The following is an 18,766-nucleotide window of genomic DNA, read 5'->3' as shown; positions in this document are numbered from 1 at the left end:
ATTATTCATTAAAGGCAAAAATCATAGCAAACTTTCTATGAGAAACTCAATTATTTATAGCAAAAATGATGCTTGTTAAGTTACACCTGAAGGAATAAATATTCTAAACGAAGGGTGTACATTAGTCCATGTCATGGCGGATTAAGTATTCCACTGTGTGGGTGATGACACTGGTTTCCCGCCCAGCCACCGTCCCTGCACCCTCTGTCACACCCAGGCTATAACTTACTCTCACAACCCTGATTCTGTTCACTCTGTCCAAGGTCTACGTTCTTCAGGAATGGCGACCTTCAAATATGCCAGCCCCAACTTACCCTCAGGCAACAAACGGTTACTACACTTACGACCCATGATCTCCTTCCCAATGACTGGTTTAGTAATGGGCTTGGGACACAATTCTGGTCATTGAAAGGGCTTGCTGGATCTATACGAAGCTTCCGAGGACTTCCACACACAAGCACTTCAATAGGGAAGCCTCTGGTCATTTTCTGTGACAGCCATCCTGAAACTTTGAAGAAAGCCAGTCTAAGACAAGAAGCCTAAACTGTCAGGCTAAGGAAGATAACAAAGGAAAAATGGGTGAAACACAGGTTTTTGATGATGTTAGTGATGCCCCCACTTAACAGTGCCTAGAGTTACTCTACTTCAAGCCTTCTTGTCATGCAGATAATAAATTTCCTTTCAGCTTAAGCCATTTTCAGTTGGCTTGCTACTACCTTTAGATAAAGGCATCCTAAATTATGATCATTGTAATGGACTTCAAAAATAATTTCATAACTGTCTAACACTTATAAAACTTGATTACAAATTTTGCCATAAGCTAATCCTCAATTCAAAAGAACATAAGTTATAGAGATATTCTCTGAAGATAATGTAACAGAAACTGAAATTCATGACAAAAATAGGTAAATAAGGGGAAAATTTTAATTCTCCTCCATAATGAAATCATTTGTTAAAGAAACTACAGAAGCAATTACAAAATCTTTAGAAAATGATAGTAAAAATGACACACACCAGAAAAATAATAAAAGAAAGAAGAAATAAATCCAGATTTATAATCAGAAGAGCAAATAATTGAGGAGATGGGAGGTAGGAAACCAATTATTCATTTATTTAAAGATATCAGAAAGCAAACACCAATAAACAAAGATAAAAGATAAAAATAGATGAATCTGGAAACGAGTTGACTTGGAAAACTAATCCCAGAGAGCTTCTTTGAAGAGGGTAGGGAAGACAAGCTTTTAGCTAGTATAATAAAGAACAATTAGGGAGAAGACAATCTGCAACACTGGGAGCAAGCAAAATGTAAACTTAGAACCAGGTACTATAAAAATTTTTAAAGGACTTTACATTCAGCCAACAGTACTAAATCTGAATGCTTAACCATTTTCTCATTATCATGCCCCTAGGAAGCCTTTCCTAATCAATATCCTGCCCTTGAAATTAAACCCTAAGGAGTAAGATTTTGTTGGGTAGGACTGAGCTTTGGAGGGCCATACGCCATCGTAATTCTCAAGGTTTTTTTTTTTTTGGTTTTTTTTTTTTTTGCCTCCCCCAAACCCAAACTAATTTTCATAATATCATGCTTGCTTAAAATACATGCATTACTACTAAATATAATGTTTTAGAAAAATGAGGACTTTCCACACTGATTCAAGAGAGAAAATATAAAAAATATCAAAAACAATGGATAAGGCTGTACAAGTTTTCAACAAATTACCACCAAAAAGATTAACAGACACAAATGCTATTATGTATGGATAATATCTAAATTTCAGATTCTCATAATCCTTATGCTAGATCAGGAGTTGGTAAACTAAGACCAGTGGGCCAATTCTGGCCTGCCACACGTTTCTATAAAGTTTTAATGAAACACAGCCCCACTCTCATTTACCTGTTGTCTAAGGCTGATTTCACACCTCAATGGCAGAGTTGAGTAGTTGTGACAGAAAACATCTGGCCCACAAAACAAAAATGTACTGAAAATTTCATAAAATAAAAACATGAGTAGACCAAATAATCACTGACACAACTAAAATGACAGACAATGATTTAACTCTTAAAGAAAAAGCAAAAGCACTCAGCTTAGGTGGTTTTTGGAAGTTTTCTAAATCTTCAGGGAATAGATGATTCCCATGTTACATAAAAGTGCGGTAGGGCAAAGAAAAATTTTTTTTTTTAGCTACTTAACATATTTTAAGAGGCCAACAACACAACTGGATTTGTAAACAGGATAAGTATGATAACAAGCTTAGATGAAAATAGCATTTATGAACATGAACGTAAGTAATACTTCTAAACAAAATATTATTGTAAAGGAAAAAGTCAGCCAAGTGTTAGACCATGTGGGGTTTACCTAAGGTATATACATATAGTTCAAAGATTAAAAAAAAGGGGGGGAAAAGCCTAATGAATTTACTGTATTAATATATTAAAGGAGAAAAATCATAAGATTATCAAATAGAGGCTGAAATATCATTTCATAATATTCAACTCCAATTCCTAACAAAAATGCTCAGCAAAACCAAACAAAGGGTATATACCAGAAATTGAGAGGAAATTTTACCTTTGTGGTAAAATATTAGAAGTATTCATTAAAAGGAAGAGTAAAACAGGGAGATACTCCCCTTGCCACAATCCTACATTGTACTAATTTGGTGTTGCAATAAGATAAACAAAAATTTACAGCTATAAATTATTGAAAAGGAAAAAACAAGATTATAATTCACAAACAATATGATTATTCACCTAGAAAATCAAAAGCAACCAACAGAAAAAATAAGAAATTTGGCAAGTGGGCCACATACAAGGTCAACACAAAAATCCATAGCTCTCTTACACCTCCAAAATAGCCAATTTAAGAATCTAATAGAAAAAAGCAACATAAACGTTAAAGTGGGTATAAAACTAAAAGAAATGTTCAAGATCTTTATGAAGACAACTATAAAACTTTACTGAAGAACATAAAAGAAGCCTGGAAAATGAAAAGATACACTTTGTTCAAGAACGGTGAGACTCAATATTGTAAAGGTGTCCATTTTAAACAAATTCATTAATAAATGTAATCCCTATCCCTACCAAAATTCAAACATGACTTTTCTGTAACTTGACAAGCTAATCCAAAAACTTACAGAAAGTGAAAAATACGTAAGAAAATGTTAAAAAAAAAAAAAACAATGGAAGACTATGAGCTATACAAAACAACACAAAAGCAATATAGCACTGTGTTAAAATGGTGGGATATTAATACAGAAAGAATTAGAAAGCTTGAAACCATCAACATCATCACTGCTGCCACTGTCTTCATCACAACTAGCATTTACTTGGCACTCACGTGTCAGAAGCGGTTCCGAGCTTATTACACAGACAACCTCAGTTAATTCTCACAACAACCCATTAAAGTAGGTATTTTCTTTTTTTTTTTAATTTTTTTTTTCAACGTTTTTTATTTATTTTTGGGACAGAGAGAGACAGAGCATGAACAGGGGAGGGGCAGAGAGAGAGGGAGACATAGAATCGGAAACAGGCTCCAGGCTCCGAGCCATCAGCCCAGAGCCTGACGCGGGGCTCGAACTCACGGACCGCGAGATCGTGACCTGGCTGAAGTCGGATGCTTAACCGACTGCGCCATCCAGGCGCCCCTAAAGTAGGTATTTTCATTATTCCCACTTTACAACTGAGAACACTAAGACACAAAAAGGCTAAATAACTTGCCTAAGGTCCCACAACTAGTGCTTTGCAGAATCTGGATTCAAGCCCAGTACATCTGCTCAGAGTGACCGCCAAATTATCCTGGTAGAGTTCATGAAGTTTGAGAGGTAAAAAAGGTAAAATTTCCAGTCAACGGACATGTTGAATATCATCACAGACCTCTCTACGCTCTTCCGCTCCCTGCTCTGTGCCCCAGGAGGCTGACCTGCTGGGACTACATCAGTGGGCTTCTGTGACTTCCAGTTGTCTTTAGCCAATGGGGAACGAAGATGAAGAATTAGGTCAAGGGACTAATTCTGGTCCCTCAACTCTTCCTGTCCCCTCACCTCCAGGCACTATTCTGTTTCTGTAAGGTTACCACCAGGCTCACTACCGGACAAAATGCCACAGCTCCTATCAGGTAGCCCTTTCCACTCAGCCTTCTCAACATCCATTTCCCAAGTCCATGCCTTATCCTTTAAGACCTCATGGAGGAAAAGCAGCTGCTACTTGCTTCAGAGTACAACAGAATTCCTTTCAGTTTCCCTAAACTGGTACACATTTGGGAAAGTCCCTTTATTAAACTCTGTTCTCAAATGACCCCTGTTTGCTTGCACAATCTGTTTTCCGCCAGGACCCTGACAGATACACTGAGAAAAGATCTGTTAATTAAATCATATCCTTTTAGGAATATGAACAGTCAAAGCCCTCCCTCAAAGAACTTACAAAAAATATTCCAGACAAATTGAAGATCACTATATTCAAAGCAAAACTATATTAACAGAAGGTATAGGAAAATATTTTATAACGCTGGGTGAGGATTCCTTTTTCAAAAAGACACAAAACTTAAAACACGTAAGAGAAAAACTTTATGGATTTAATGACATTAAAATTTTTAATTTTGTGTAACAAAAAAAGAGTCAACAGATTTGGGAAGAACTTTTAATGTAAGAAAGGAGTAACAATTAAAGCATGTAAAGAATGTCAAAACATCCCCGGGAAAGGTAAGCCACACAACAGTAAACTGAAAGGACAGATTTTCCCAAACTTACTGGAAAGCTCCAGTAATAAAATGTATAGTACTGGTGTGTGAAAAAGATAGCAGTTTCACCCTATAGGCACATGATACCTACACCCTAAACTGTGTGCCTACTGAAACAATAAAAAATGTTAAATATTTCAAAGAAGGGTATTCTAAACTGTATTTCTGATCAGCCAAGAGAGTAAGAAATCGGCAGGGGGAAAATGAGGAAGCTGCCCTCAGGGACAGCTTTCACCGTCTCTGAATTCTGGTGGCCTGGAGCTTTGGCGTGATGATCGCTGGGACCACCGGAAACAGGCGCGAAAGTCTACGGTCTCCACAAAATGGGAAGCTCCAAAGAAACTTCTGAATTATACTGGAAGCCCAGAGCCCTACTGACCACAGTGTAAAGGTAAGCGAAATGAATCACCGTATGGAAGAGAAAAGCCAAGAAACAAGTCTGACTTAGAGTTCTTCCCAGAGAATTTATAACCACCAGGGGGCCTCACACCGGCCTGTAGCTCAGATTCCAGCTACACTACCAGGAAGCCCACAAACAGCCTCAAGCAACCCATTTTTAAATGTAGCCGTCAGCAGTCGTGCCCCTGGGCAACTAGCAAAAACAAATGCCATTCCCCTCCGGAGGAGAGCGGCTTCAACTCAGTAGTACTCTAGGCATTGCTGAAAGGAGCCAAACAGAAAAACAGGTAAAGGGGTAGCAAGCAATTCACCCAAGATGAAATGTACAGAATCAATAAGCAGAGAACATCAAAAAAGATGCATCATCTCACTGGTACTAACCAAAGACACGCAAATGAACACAATAATGAAATATCATTTCACCCACTTTTTTGGCAAAACTTATAAGTCTCATAATATTAGGTGCTACCAAGGACGTGCGCCAACTGGATTCTCACATGTTGCTAACTCACTTCTTTCTCAACAAATGTTTATTGAGCTCCTAATGTGTACCTGGTATTATTTTAGTGAAAACACAAAGTCTGCTTAATTTGTAGTATTGTGATCAGAGCCAAACAATAAATAAACAATTACCTGTTAAGAGGAGAGAGAAGGGTGGAGTTAAAGGCTACAAAGAAAATTAAATCAGGGTAAGTATATAGAGCAAACTTTTTCTGTAAATGGCCAGATAGTAAATATTTTAGGCTGTCCAGGCCAAATGGCCTCAGTCAAAACTACTCAACTCTGCCACGTGGTACAAATGTAGGCCAAAATAAGCAAGACTGTGTTCCAAGAAAACTTTATTTACAAGAACCAGCACAGGGCCAGATATGGCCCTAAAACTACAGTCTTTCAAATTACAGAATGAAGCGCAAATAATTTGTTTTTTGGTCTTTTTCAACTATGGTGAAAGTCTCAAATATAAAGTATAAAAATTGTCTAACAAATATGTATCCAATATCCAAGTTCAATATGAACATTTTTCTACATTTGTCTTATCAATGTTTTGTTGAATTATTTCCAGGTAAATACTAGACATCATGATATAGCCTCACACATACTCAGCATGCATCTTCTAGAAATAAGGATATTTTTGTATAAAGTCACACTATCGTCATAGATAACAAAATTAACACTAATTCCTTAATTTCATCTTACCTTCAGTCCATATTCAAATTTCTACAAATGTTTAAAACAATTACAGCTGGTTTATTTGAATCCAACCAATAGCAACACACTACATTTGGTTATGAGCTCACTCTGAAGGGAGTTTTAATCTCCAGCAATCTTCAAACATTTTTTCCTCACGACTGAAAGAAGAGACCAGACCAGTTGAAATACAGAATGGCAGACCTTAACTGATTTCAATTCCCTTTTAATTGTATAACTTAGAGAAATTCTCCAAAATACGCACAAAGAAACATATGAGAATATTTTTGTTAGTTATATTTTGTTTGAGAAAGAATGAATAACACGTCACTATTTATTCATAAGATAGAATTTCATGTGACAGTTAAAAGTGACATGTTATATCCATATGTATTTACATGGATAAATCTAAAAAATATGGTAAGTAAAACAGCATTTAAGAACAAACATGGTATACTGTTCATATATTTTTAAAACTACACATTCATAAAGGAGTAGTGGACGCTTCATAAATGTTCACCTTCTAAAAATATGTACATTGTAAGAAATAGAAGAAAAAAAAAAACTAATGTAGATCGCCCAAAGATTTCCTCGCAATAAAATACACCAAGACAAATATTTGAAACTCTTTATGTGCAGAGCCCAGCTTACAGGAAAGGAAGGAGAACTCCTTCTCAAAGGACACAACGAAGAGCCCCAGAACATGAAGGTGGAGCACACACCCAGAGGGCCGAAGTTGGAAGCCCGCAATGTGGGGATTGTGTTTTTAACAACTGCACAAAACACTGGAGACAAGACCTTGGGTCTATATAAAGTGGGAAATTATAATCAAGCCAGAACAACTAAAGGTCTCTACCTTCTGTAACAGAAGATTTAAAACAGAAAAAAGATTTAAAAGATATAAAACAGAAAAAAAAATCATTAAGTGGAAAAGGAAAGTTGCTTTTTTTCGTCTTGATTATGGACAAAGGTGGGGGGAACAAGTCTGAGTTTTAAACACAAATGACTGACATTTCACTTTACCCTACCTGTGTGGTCCAACATAGCCCAAACAGAGCAATTAATTTGAAGTAGTCCCACACTGCTAGCCATTCCAAACACAAAACAGAGAAAACACAATCATCTCTAGACAAGGGTTCCTGAGACACAGCCCTCACAGAATTTTTACAATTAAAATCTCCACACATCTGAACTCAAAATAAAAACGGTAACATATAAGGGAAGCAAGCCATCACAGAGAGGGTCAATAGAAAAAGCAAACACAATCTTCAGACTCATAAAAACAAAAAAACCTTAAGATATACAGAATGTTCACAAGCAGAACATGAGGTATGATATTCAGTATGTTTGTAAAAATCGTGAGACAATGAAAATATGACCAAGCATATTTTACAAAGAATACACCTTCTGGCACTGTAAAAATAGAATGACCTAAACAGCAAATCAGATACAGCTTCAAAGAGAACTTGTGAGCTGGGAGGTGGGAAAGAGGAAGTTCCCTAGAAAGCAGCCTAAGTAAAACATAAGATACATGTGACAGCACCTCCAAAGAAAATGAAAGATGGAAGAAATAGTGACCAAAAATATTCCAGAGTTGGTGACAGACCAACCTGAGGACCAAATCCTCAGATGCAGGAAATACGATGAAGCCCAATACAATTAAGGTATTTATTAAGAATCTACACCTTATCACAAAACTTAAAAACACCAAAAATAGACCATCTTAGAAACAGCAAATAAATTTACAGAGAACTTTACAATAGCAATATTGGAAGCCCAAAGACAAAAGACAATTTTATGACAGCAAACAGAAAGTAACTATTAATCAAAAATCCTATCTTCATGATAGAGAAACCAACTGCTAGTCTAAAATTCTGTAGCAAATAAAATAGATTTCAAATACAACACAAAATAAAAATATTTTTCAGGCAAATGAAACCAAAAAATGCAAAAAGAACTTCTAAATTATATATACTTTGAAAAGTAAGCAAACAAATGAACAAGCAAACAACAACAAAAACCCAGAAGGATGTTCTGAGATCCAAGACAAAATGCTGGGTCAAGAAAATAGTAAACGTAATAAATTCCAAACAAATATAACCATATAAAAACAACAATAATGATATTGAATTTGGGATTTACAGGAAAACAAGAGAAAACTAAATATACTAGAAAATAAGAATGTGGAAAAGAAATGACAAGAATTAAAATCATTTACAGGTCCTTGAATGTTAACTGTAACTAGAAAAACAACAGAAATATAATCTATTAAATCCAAAAGAGCAGAGGAAAACAGAGTAAAGAGAAAAGTTCAAAAGCAAAAGTGGAACAAAATAAAATGGCAGAAATACAATGGTAAAAATAAGTCCAAGTACATCCATAATCATAATAAGCATAATTATTCTGAGTTCTTTAATTAAAAGCAAGTATTCTGAAATTATGTAAAAAAAATCATAATCTACAGACATGACGATTATAAAACATAAGCATATAGACAGACAGCAAGTTAAAAGGAGGAAAAAGATACAGCAGGGAAGTACTGACAAGAAACTGGACGTAAGTCTGAAACGGGCAGAGCTATACATCCTTTCTGGAGGCCCTAGGAAAGAATCCATTTCCTTTCTTTTCCAAATTTCTAGAAGCTGCCTGCATTTACTCATGGCCTCGTCCGTCCGTCTTCAAGCCAGCACCAGCTGATGTACTACTGTTCACATCACACCACTCTGCCTTCTTCTTCTGCCCCCATATTCCACTATTAGTAGTCCATACTCCAAGACCACTATGATTATATCTGGCCTAGCAAGATAATCCAGGATAATCGACATATTTTAAGATCACATGATTAGCAACCTTAATTCCCCTTTGCCATGTAAGAGAACATATTCACAGGTTTTAGAAATTAGGATATAAGCATCTTTTTGTTGGGGCAGGGGGGTTGGGGGTTAAGATAGACGAAGACATTATTCTGCCTACTTAATAACACAGTCTCTAATTTATAAAGAAAAAATTGAAAGAACTTGGAGAAATTTACAGACACAACATTTAGTGGAATATTTCAACATATATCTCTCAGTAATTGCTAGCTATTCAGACTAAAAACAATCATTAAAGATATTGAAGACTTGCACAATATAATTAACAACCTGATTAATAGGTATTTTTAGAACCTGTATCAGAGAATACTCTTATGCAAATGTGAAACATTTACAAAAGTGACCACATACTGGGCCATAAAGTGAGTCTCAAGAAATTTTAAACAATCAGCTTAATATACCTCAAATTCTATGACTATAATGTAGTTAAATTAGAAATCAGTATTTCAGAAAACAATAAGGAAATTTAATTTAAAAACACATACCTAAATAATTCATTGATTAGACAAGAAATCATAATTAAATTGTTAACTTACACTAGAACAATAAGGAAAATACCACATATCAGAACTTCCAAGAAGCAACAAAAGTGACAGAAAATTTATAAATTAAATGATAGGCTGAAAACAATGAACTAATAAGCATCTAATTTAAGAATTAGGAAAGGAACAACAGAGTAAACCTTTGGTTCCTTGAAAAGCCTAATAAAATTGATAAATTTCTAGCAACACTGATCAGGAAGAAAGAAATAAAGAGGTCCCCACACAAATGAAAACAGACAAAGATACATGTAAAATTCATGGTCATTGGATATTCAACTTTATTTGAATTTTATTTAAAGAGAACATGTAAATATGGCATTCTAGGATTCTTTTTCTAATAATTCTATTTGTATGTTTAAAATTTTTCTCCAAATTAAGGGGTGCCTGGGTGGCTCAGTCAGTTAAGTGTCCTGCTCTTGATTTCGACTCAGGTCATAATCTCATGGTTCATGAGATCGAGCCCCGAATCAGGCTCTGTATACTGACAGCAAGGAGCCTGCTTGGGATTCTCTCTCTCATTCTCTCTCTGCCTCTCCCCTGCTCCTGTTGCTCCCTCTCTCTCTCTCTCTCTCAAAACAAATAAACTTTAAAAAAAAAATCTTTTTTCTCCAACTTAAACAACAACAACAAAAAAGGAAACAAGTGAAGACCTCATTCACAACAAAATAACAGTATTAAATGGCCAATCGTACATTAACAAGAAATGTGGAGAATCTACCTCCAAAAATTAGGGACATAAAAACAGTGGATATATAAAGAGATGTGCCATGTTCTGGGATAGACAGCAAAACCTAATAACATAAAGATACCCAAAGTTCCACATTAACTTGTAAGACAAATTTACAAAATAAAAGGAATTTTAATCCAAATTCCAAAATTTTATAAAACAATTTACAAGTTAATCTTAGAGTAAATGGAGGTTAATGGCCAAGACATTTTGGAAAAATAACAAGGGAGATTTACCCCAAAAACATTAAAATGTAACACAAGAAGATAATACTTTAATCTTTTTTTTTTAAACTGATATAGAGATTTCAAGATAAGTCAGTAAAACCAAACAGAAAATCCACAGGGGTAATGTTTCATAAGAAGTATGTTTTAAATCAATGGAAAAGGATACACTTCCATGAGAAGAAAGTACATGTATGTTTTCATCCAACTTCTCATTGTACACATTAGATAAAAACCATAAAGCAAAACTGAATCACTAGGATGTCACCTTTTGCAAATAGGGTATCTACTGCAACTGGCTTAAACAAGGAAATAATTTAACGGCTGACATAATTGTGAAGTACAGAGGGTAGGTCATGTTTCAGGTTCGCTTTTTTTAAAATTTTATTTTCATTTATTTATTTTTGAGAGACAGAGCACAAGTCGGGTAGGGGCAGAGAGAGAATGAAACAAAGAATCCGAAACAGGCTCCAGGGTCTGAGCTGTCAGCACAGAGCCTGACACAGGGCGCAAACTCACGAACCGTGAGACCGTGACCTGGGTTGAAGTCAGACACCTAACCGACTGAGCCACCCAGGTGCCCCTCAGGTTCATTTTGATCAAAGTACTGGTTCCACTTTTCTGTGGTTCTCTGGAACCTGCCCACTTCAGCATGTGCCGGTTCTTCCACGGCATGACTTCCATCAAGCCTACAGGGTCTCAGGACCTACATCCGTATGCCTCACCATCTCAAAAGGAGTTTCTCTTCCTCCATCCACTGCCAGAAGACCTAGTCAGGCAGGTCCCTCTTGACAGTTACTGTAACAAAGAGAATGCTGTACACTGGGTGGATTAAGTTTGAATTCCGTTCACAGGAAAGGGCCCAGGATTTTGCCTTTAAAGTCAACCACATAGGGTCAATCCTTGGGTGAGGTCATCCAAACTCAATTGGAGCTGCAGAAAATGGTTGGGGAGAAAGAACTAGAAGTTTGAAAAGTTTACTACAAAGAAATTGACAAGTTTAGTTATACAGAAATGCTAAATTTCAATACAGAAAATAAACCCACCACTTACAAAATCAAAAGACAGTGACACAGAAAGAAAAACATATATACTGAAGTAAAAGAATGGTAGAGGTCTGTATGACCACCAGCTTTTGGTAATAAAATCTTGGAGGATTTTACAAAGCTGTATCATTTGGCAGAAAAGTGGAATATAGATTTCAAAGAGAGTAACAATTTAATAATTTAGAGAAAAATGTAATGTCTGCTTTAAAAAAAATTAATATTGAAATCACCACTGACCACTGTTTGAAAATACAGCCTTGTAGTGTTGATATTACCAAGACAGGTAATGGTAACAACTGAAGACGAATGTCTACATGGAAATGACATACTTCTTGAGATCATGGAATCCTGTTCAGGTCAAGGACATTAAAGAAAGCCATTAAAGGCAGAAACTGATCAAAGAAATATTATTACAGGAATAGCTTCCATATGCATATTATACATTTCAGGAAGCACTCCAAAACTTTTGATGAGACAGAATATAAATAAAATTAATCACATCATCCATAAATGAGGAACACTGCTGTGAAACGGGTTTTAAATTGGTTTTCAAAACACAGGTTTTTTAAAATAGAGAGCCTTTTCCATGATAAGTACAAGTTTTAATTAACAAAAGATAATAAGCAGGATATATAAACAGACTTTAAAACTGAACTAAACATACTAAATTATTATGGGAATTTTAAAGGTAAAGTCAAAATTTTTGAGTTAATGTCTTTGGGCAGAAATCATATAGAACAATGAAAAACTAATACCTCATGTTGCCACAGAAAACTAGAGAAGAGCTAAGGTAACCTTTTAAACAATGCTGACCCACCATGAAATCACAGATTTGTACGTGAAGACGGTCATGGACAGGTAGAATATACATCATTCTTTAACATGCGTACACCATACAAGCTGGGCTCGACAAGTGAAGTTTTTTACTTCTTGTCTAATTCCCCCATAGACTTCTACCTGGAGGGGGAAACCTGGCCATGACTTGGACAAGTAATACGTCAAAGTAAATCTTTCAAAAATCACACAATTAAAAAGAAATGACTACTTTCCAATAAAACATCAATAACCAAATAAATTTCACAGTGGAAAATTAAGTGGAGGTAGAAGAAAGTATGCCAGGCGTCTACCGTGCCCCATTTGCTTTCCGCCAAACCAAGGGAACGTACGTGGAGTAGTGAGACACACGTGCTCTGAGGAGAGGACATCCGACTCTGGAAGGGTCACGAAGAAGCCCACGTGGTTTGGCAGATCCACAAGGAGACACAGCAATGAGAACGTCTTCCCAGAGGACTCTAGACTAAGCGGCAGCGTTCCAGAGAGACGGTGGGACAACTAAGGGCACAGGACTGGGGAGGGTGGCCGGAAGCATGGAGCAGTAATTCCAGACCAAGAGGCAGAACAAGCCATGCCTGGAAGGTAACAGAAAGCAGCTGGCAGCTCAAGAGCAAGAGGGACAGGGCAGGCTCCAGATCACTGGGCCTCTTTATAGGCCACGTGCTACAGAAGGGACAACGGGAAGGAGCTGAGTGGCATGATTAACTTTGTTTGAAAAACATCATCCTGGTTGCTGTGTGCAGGATGGCCCGCGGGGTATCAGAGTGAATACAAGGACATCAGCCAGGATCTTACCACAGTGACCCCGCTGAGAGATGGCAGTTGTGTGAACTAATACGAGGTCATTATAGGTAGAGACAAGGAGACAGCTCAGAGAGAAATATAGGCGGTAAGCATGACAAAACAGCAATGAATTAGATATAAAGTATGAAAGAGAAAAAAACATGTATGTAGATGGAGGATGGTGGCATTAACAAACTGGAGAAGAGTGAGAGGAGATCAGGTCAGGTGTGCATCAGGGTTGCAGGGACAGACTGAGATTAGTACTGGACAAGATGAGCATCTGGGGCAGAAGTCAAGTGGACAGGTGGATGACACTCATACAGCCCTATATAGCAGGTATCTGCCTTATCTTACACGTGAAAAAGGCCCAAAGATGTCAAGGCCCAAAGATGTCAAGGCATTTGCCTAAAGTCACACAGCTAGCAAATGGTGGAGGGCATCTTTTAATCCAAATTATTCTGACCTGAAAGCCATAATCCTTTCACTACCCTTCACTGCTGTGGTAGTTAGAAACCTATATGAACTCTGAACAATAGCTCGAGCAAAATAAAGGCAATACAATGGTCTAAAATGATCACCTCATTTCTACCACACTTCCTGAACATGGTCATATATATTAACACCTTATTTTGGGAACTAGGGCTCTATGTTTAGGAAGAAGGTGGAAGTAGAAAAAGGTAACCAGAAAGAAAAGTAATTTTTTAAATACTAAGATAGTTTTTTTTTTTTTTTCTGTTTATTTCTTTTGAGACAGAGAGACAGAGGTGAGCGGGAGAGGGACAGAGAAAGAGGGAGACACAGAATCCAAAGTAGGCTCTGGGCTCCGAGCTGTCAGCACAGAGCCCAATGCAGGGTTCGAACCCACGAGCAGCAAGATCATGACCTGAGCTGAAGTCAGATGCTTAACCAACTGAGCCACCCAGGCGCCCCAAGAAAAACAATTTTAAAGCAGTAATTCAAGACATATTAGTAGCTGAACCTGGGGGAACATGTAGTAAATGAATAAGCATATGGAAGTGCAGAAAAGAATTCAAAAGGCTCTTGTGGAGGTCATTTAGGACTGCCAACATCCCACTCTACGCAAGGGCCCCGTCTAGAGAGGGGCGATCCCTCAGGGCTTTAAAACTCCACGAAGCTCTTCTTCAAGCCAGCCTCGATTTTTGTTTATGCTGTGGAACCACCTCTAATGCGTACAACACGTCTACAAGGATTGCCGAAGAAGTATATCTGTAAAGCACTTTAAGCAGTACAAGCCAAGTAAACACAGTAAGTATTTAAACACAATTTCACTCATTTTCTCCAAGTTTTTCTCACTGATTCTCCTCATTTGGGGGAGGATTTGGGGTGGAGTCAGCTTTCTGAGCAGTGGTGTGGAAGGCATGGAGTATGCAATTTGAGTTTGAGGTTTGGCTTCACTCACTTTAGCAAATCATTTCACTGATTTGCAGGTGTGTTTTTTTCATCTTAGATCAACATCAACTTGACCTACCTCACAAGGTTGATGGGATGCTCAGGTAAACTGGTATACATGAAAATATTTTCTAAACCATTAGAAGCCATGCAAGTATCAGGGGCAATGACATTGAAGATGCTGCTGATGATGGAAGAAGAGGAGTAGCAAGAGGAAAACAGGAAAAGAGAGATGGGGGGTACGGAAGGGGGCTTTCTTTCATTTTCTTCCATCGTCAATGCTCACAAGCGTGTCTTCCCTAAGTACTGTGGGCCACCGCAACGTGGGAGCGGTCACCCCGCGCTCTAAGGCTGCAGTACCATTAGCTAGCTGTGTAACTGAAGCAAGTCGCTGGCCTCAGTTTCTTCCATTTCAAACAGAGATTGACTAATTTAGGCTAAAGTTCTGAATTTTGAAAGTCTGATGCTCCACAAACTTTAGTGAGATAGCGCTTCATTTTCTTTAAAATTGAAACGCTAGTACCCTATTTATTTATTGCAAGGTTCTGTGATGGAGAAGGAAACATTTTTAACTAAGTACAGAACTAGTCGTTATCAGTTACAATTTTTCTGTGAAGCATCACAATAATCAAATATATTTGTTTTTTTTAACACATACTTACATATTATCTTTGCTTTGTATGGTTTCCTACCTTATTAGCCTTGTCACTCTAGATAGTGAATCTCCCCAGAAAGAAAAACCGCTAAATTGTTTTTCATTTCCTTAATGGGGTCTAGCAACACACCCAGCACGTGCTAGATGCTCAAATAAACTTTGTGCAAAATGTGTAACGTGTAGAAACTAAACCGGGCTTTCAATCCCTCGCCTGCAACAAGAGATGCAGTTCTGAGGACATCTGGAAAACAAGAGATGCAAAATAATACTTATGATCCTTTTTGCCAACAGAGAGTAATGGCGAGAACTATGGATTCACTAACAGGAGCCACAGACACAGGATGAGGAAGCACCCAAAGACACTGTAACAACACGGCTTCTCTTGCATGAGCAAAACTATGGACAGAGGGGTATGAAGGTTACAAAAGTGACAAAAAAGGACTCAGGACCACAATTCAGGCATCAAGTAATAGTGGCTACAGTGATGAATCATTTGAAGAGGGCGATTTTTTAAGAGGAAACTGAGCCTTTTCCACAAATCAAATGCAGAGAAAGCGCATGCTGCCCTGAAGTTTACCAACCACGGGAGGCCCAGCGTGGCCCTCAAAGGAGCACCACCGGACACGCACTGGGAACACCAAGCCAAATGGACTATAAACAGACTATCAAAAGCAAAACCACACAAAGCTTATTTTGTTCTTGGCAACGACAAGCAGCGTTTCTTCTTGCTCTACAACGTTATCAGTCCACTTGAACACAACCAGAGTTTGCCTATGTGAACTGACATTTCTTATTCTTGACTTCAAGTATTTCAGCCAACTTGAAAACACAAGGTAAATACGCAAAATTGGATTTCATCTGAATTAGTTGAAGAATATAAACTGACTGCTCATATTGCTAACTTTATTAATGACTCCTTAATTAACAAGGTTTTCAGTACCTGTAGTGTGAGGATTAACACGTATTAAAAATAATGTTGTGAAATAACCCAATTTACAATATCAGGAGATGATAATGATTTTGCAGAAAGAAACAAGGTCTAATAAAAATAATCTCGACTCCTAATACCACTTACTGACAATCACAGCTTTACATCATGCTAAAATTATGTATTTATCTCCTCATTAGCAACTAATCTCACTCATTCTTCTTGCCAAACCAATTATGAGAAAATTTTCAGACTCAAAGGAATTAATAGGACACTTGGACCTCTCTGAGTCTTCTTGTGACTCAAGTAATTAGCAAGCACTTGTATCTGAAATCCAAATCATTTTCCTAAACTAATTAATGAAATGAAGGACATCAAAATGTTATCAACTAATAGCAACTCAAGTCATATACCCATAGTCCTCAAGCAGCTATAATAATTGCCAGATGTTGACAGGGTCTTCTTGGTCAACTCAGAGATTGTTCAGTGGCGAAAATAAGGAGGAGGAGAGAGAGGTAGCTGCTTGTCAAATACAGCAAATTATTTATGTGATAAAGGAGTATTTTATAGGCAATGACTTGTATATTAAACAGCTTCTGGATTCTCCAACTCTTTAAGCACATAATACAAGGCGAATAAATGATTATAGTGGAAATTTGCATTTATAGGATATTCTCTTCCAAGCAGCTCAAAATGGGAAAACATAAGGCTAAGCCATTTTCTGGAAATTTCATAAAAAGGCTGGAATTTCTGAAAAAAAAATTTGGATAGCTTGATTCTCCTGTCAGTTCCTTATTTTCTCTGTCCTTTCAACCATTCATTTCAGAAATCAAACTGTAACCCCTTGTTAAAGTTTCTTATTGTTTCCTCTCCTTCCATACCCCAAAATTCAATGAAGAGATTCCATTGTAACCAGATACAGTTTTTTCTTTCTCCTCAAGGTTTTCTCACTGACTGACTGAGAGGCTCGAAGCACTTCTTACAGACGTGTTTTATGTTATAAATTATTTTCATTGGCTGTTCTTAGCTCTCTTTTAAAGATTAAAATTAATAGTAAGTCAGAAATTCAATTTAGTTGGAGTATAGATTTTATATTTCTTCATTAAAAGTGAGGCCCTTCAAGAGATCTTTAAATAGTTGTATATAGTATTTTAAGGACAGTACATCGACTCTCTCTGAGACCCACAGCATATCAGGTCCTACACTTGTTAGGTCTGATCTGGGTAAATAGTACAAATCCAGAGTGGCACAAAATTGGTACATTACACATGTATGTACGTGTACACACACACACACACACACACACACACACACACACACACACACGAGAGAGAGAGAGAGAGGCCGGCATATGTATACTTGAAATCTTTCAACTCTAGATACAGAGAAGGCCAGTTAAAAATTCTTTCCATGACACTAGGCCCCAACAACGCCAAGAACTAACAGAACCTCGTTCTTCTCTTCTCCAGAGACACTAGTCGTATTAAAAACAGTAAAGTTCATGGACACAAGCTGCTTCTGGTCATCAATATTACTGCATAAAATTTGTACCTGTGCCGAAATAACAAACATTCCCTCATACCAAGTAAGGCAAATCTCTGATATCTTTAACTTATGATTTAACCACTGATAAACTGAGTTATTTTCCTATGTCTTAATTCAGAGAAGAAGCTTCACCTGATCTGAAATCTTAGGAAGCGTTTTCAATTTCTTTGGGAAAATGCCTGACAGACTTCTTTTTAATCTCCCTTTAGATAAAGCTCTCTGAAGATCAAAGGGGCCTCACTCAGGAAGATGTGTTTTGCTGTCAAGGGCTAAGAGGGAAAAACAGATTTCAAGCAAACTGCTCAGAGAATCCTTAAATAATTAGGCATCAAATGGAGAATACAAAGTCTTCAGAAAGGTCAACGGATAAGGAAAAGTGTGGCATTCACACACACACAAATTTTCTTTGGAAAACCAAACTAGGAATAAGTCCTGACTGGAAAAACTAAATCACATTTAAGTAAGTAGATAAGTTCTCCATAAATACTCAAAAATACTGAAATATACATAACCTAATGCTACTTACTACATGCCTTCAGTTCTATTCTACTGAACAATATGTGATTAAATCACTTGATTCAAATTCCAAATTTGAAACCAGCATGTATATTACCAGATGATCAGAAAAAACAATCTTTACACCTAACAACATATTGTTAATAAGTATTTTATAATTTCATGTAGCCAGAGAAAAGCCCAAATTGTGTAAAGTTAGCCAGCCCCTACAATGATACTAACCAATTTCTATTTATACCCCTGTAGAAAACGCAGTATTGGGCACAAGATAGCTGCTTTTCACTAGTAGTAACAAACAAAAAACAAACAAAAAACAAAAAATACCAACACTTCTCTTGGACACCAAGAGTAGTACCTCACATGA

The 18,766-nt window shown here is 37.0% G+C and overlaps 1 long non-coding RNA gene across 1 annotated transcript; it reads left to right on the top strand.

Annotated features, from left to right (window-relative positions):
* Nucleotides 1-14,820: 14,820 nt before the first annotated feature.
* Nucleotides 14,821-18,411, top strand: LOC122234742. Its single transcript, XR_006212670.1, has 4 exons — nt 14,821-14,997; nt 15,705-16,246; nt 17,811-17,926; nt 18,096-18,411. It is a non-coding gene; the product is annotated as an uncharacterized LOC122234742 (long non-coding RNA).
* The last annotated feature ends 355 nt before the right edge of the window (nt 18,412-18,766 follow it).

Source organism: Panthera tigris, chromosome E3 (genome assembly GCF_018350195.1).
Source record: "Panthera tigris isolate Pti1 chromosome E3, P.tigris_Pti1_mat1.1, whole genome shotgun sequence".
Lineage (NCBI taxonomy): Eukaryota > Metazoa > Chordata > Mammalia > Carnivora > Felidae > Panthera > Panthera tigris.
The sequence above is the reverse complement of the archived record's forward strand: the minus strand, read 5'-3'. Positions and strand labels throughout refer to the sequence as shown.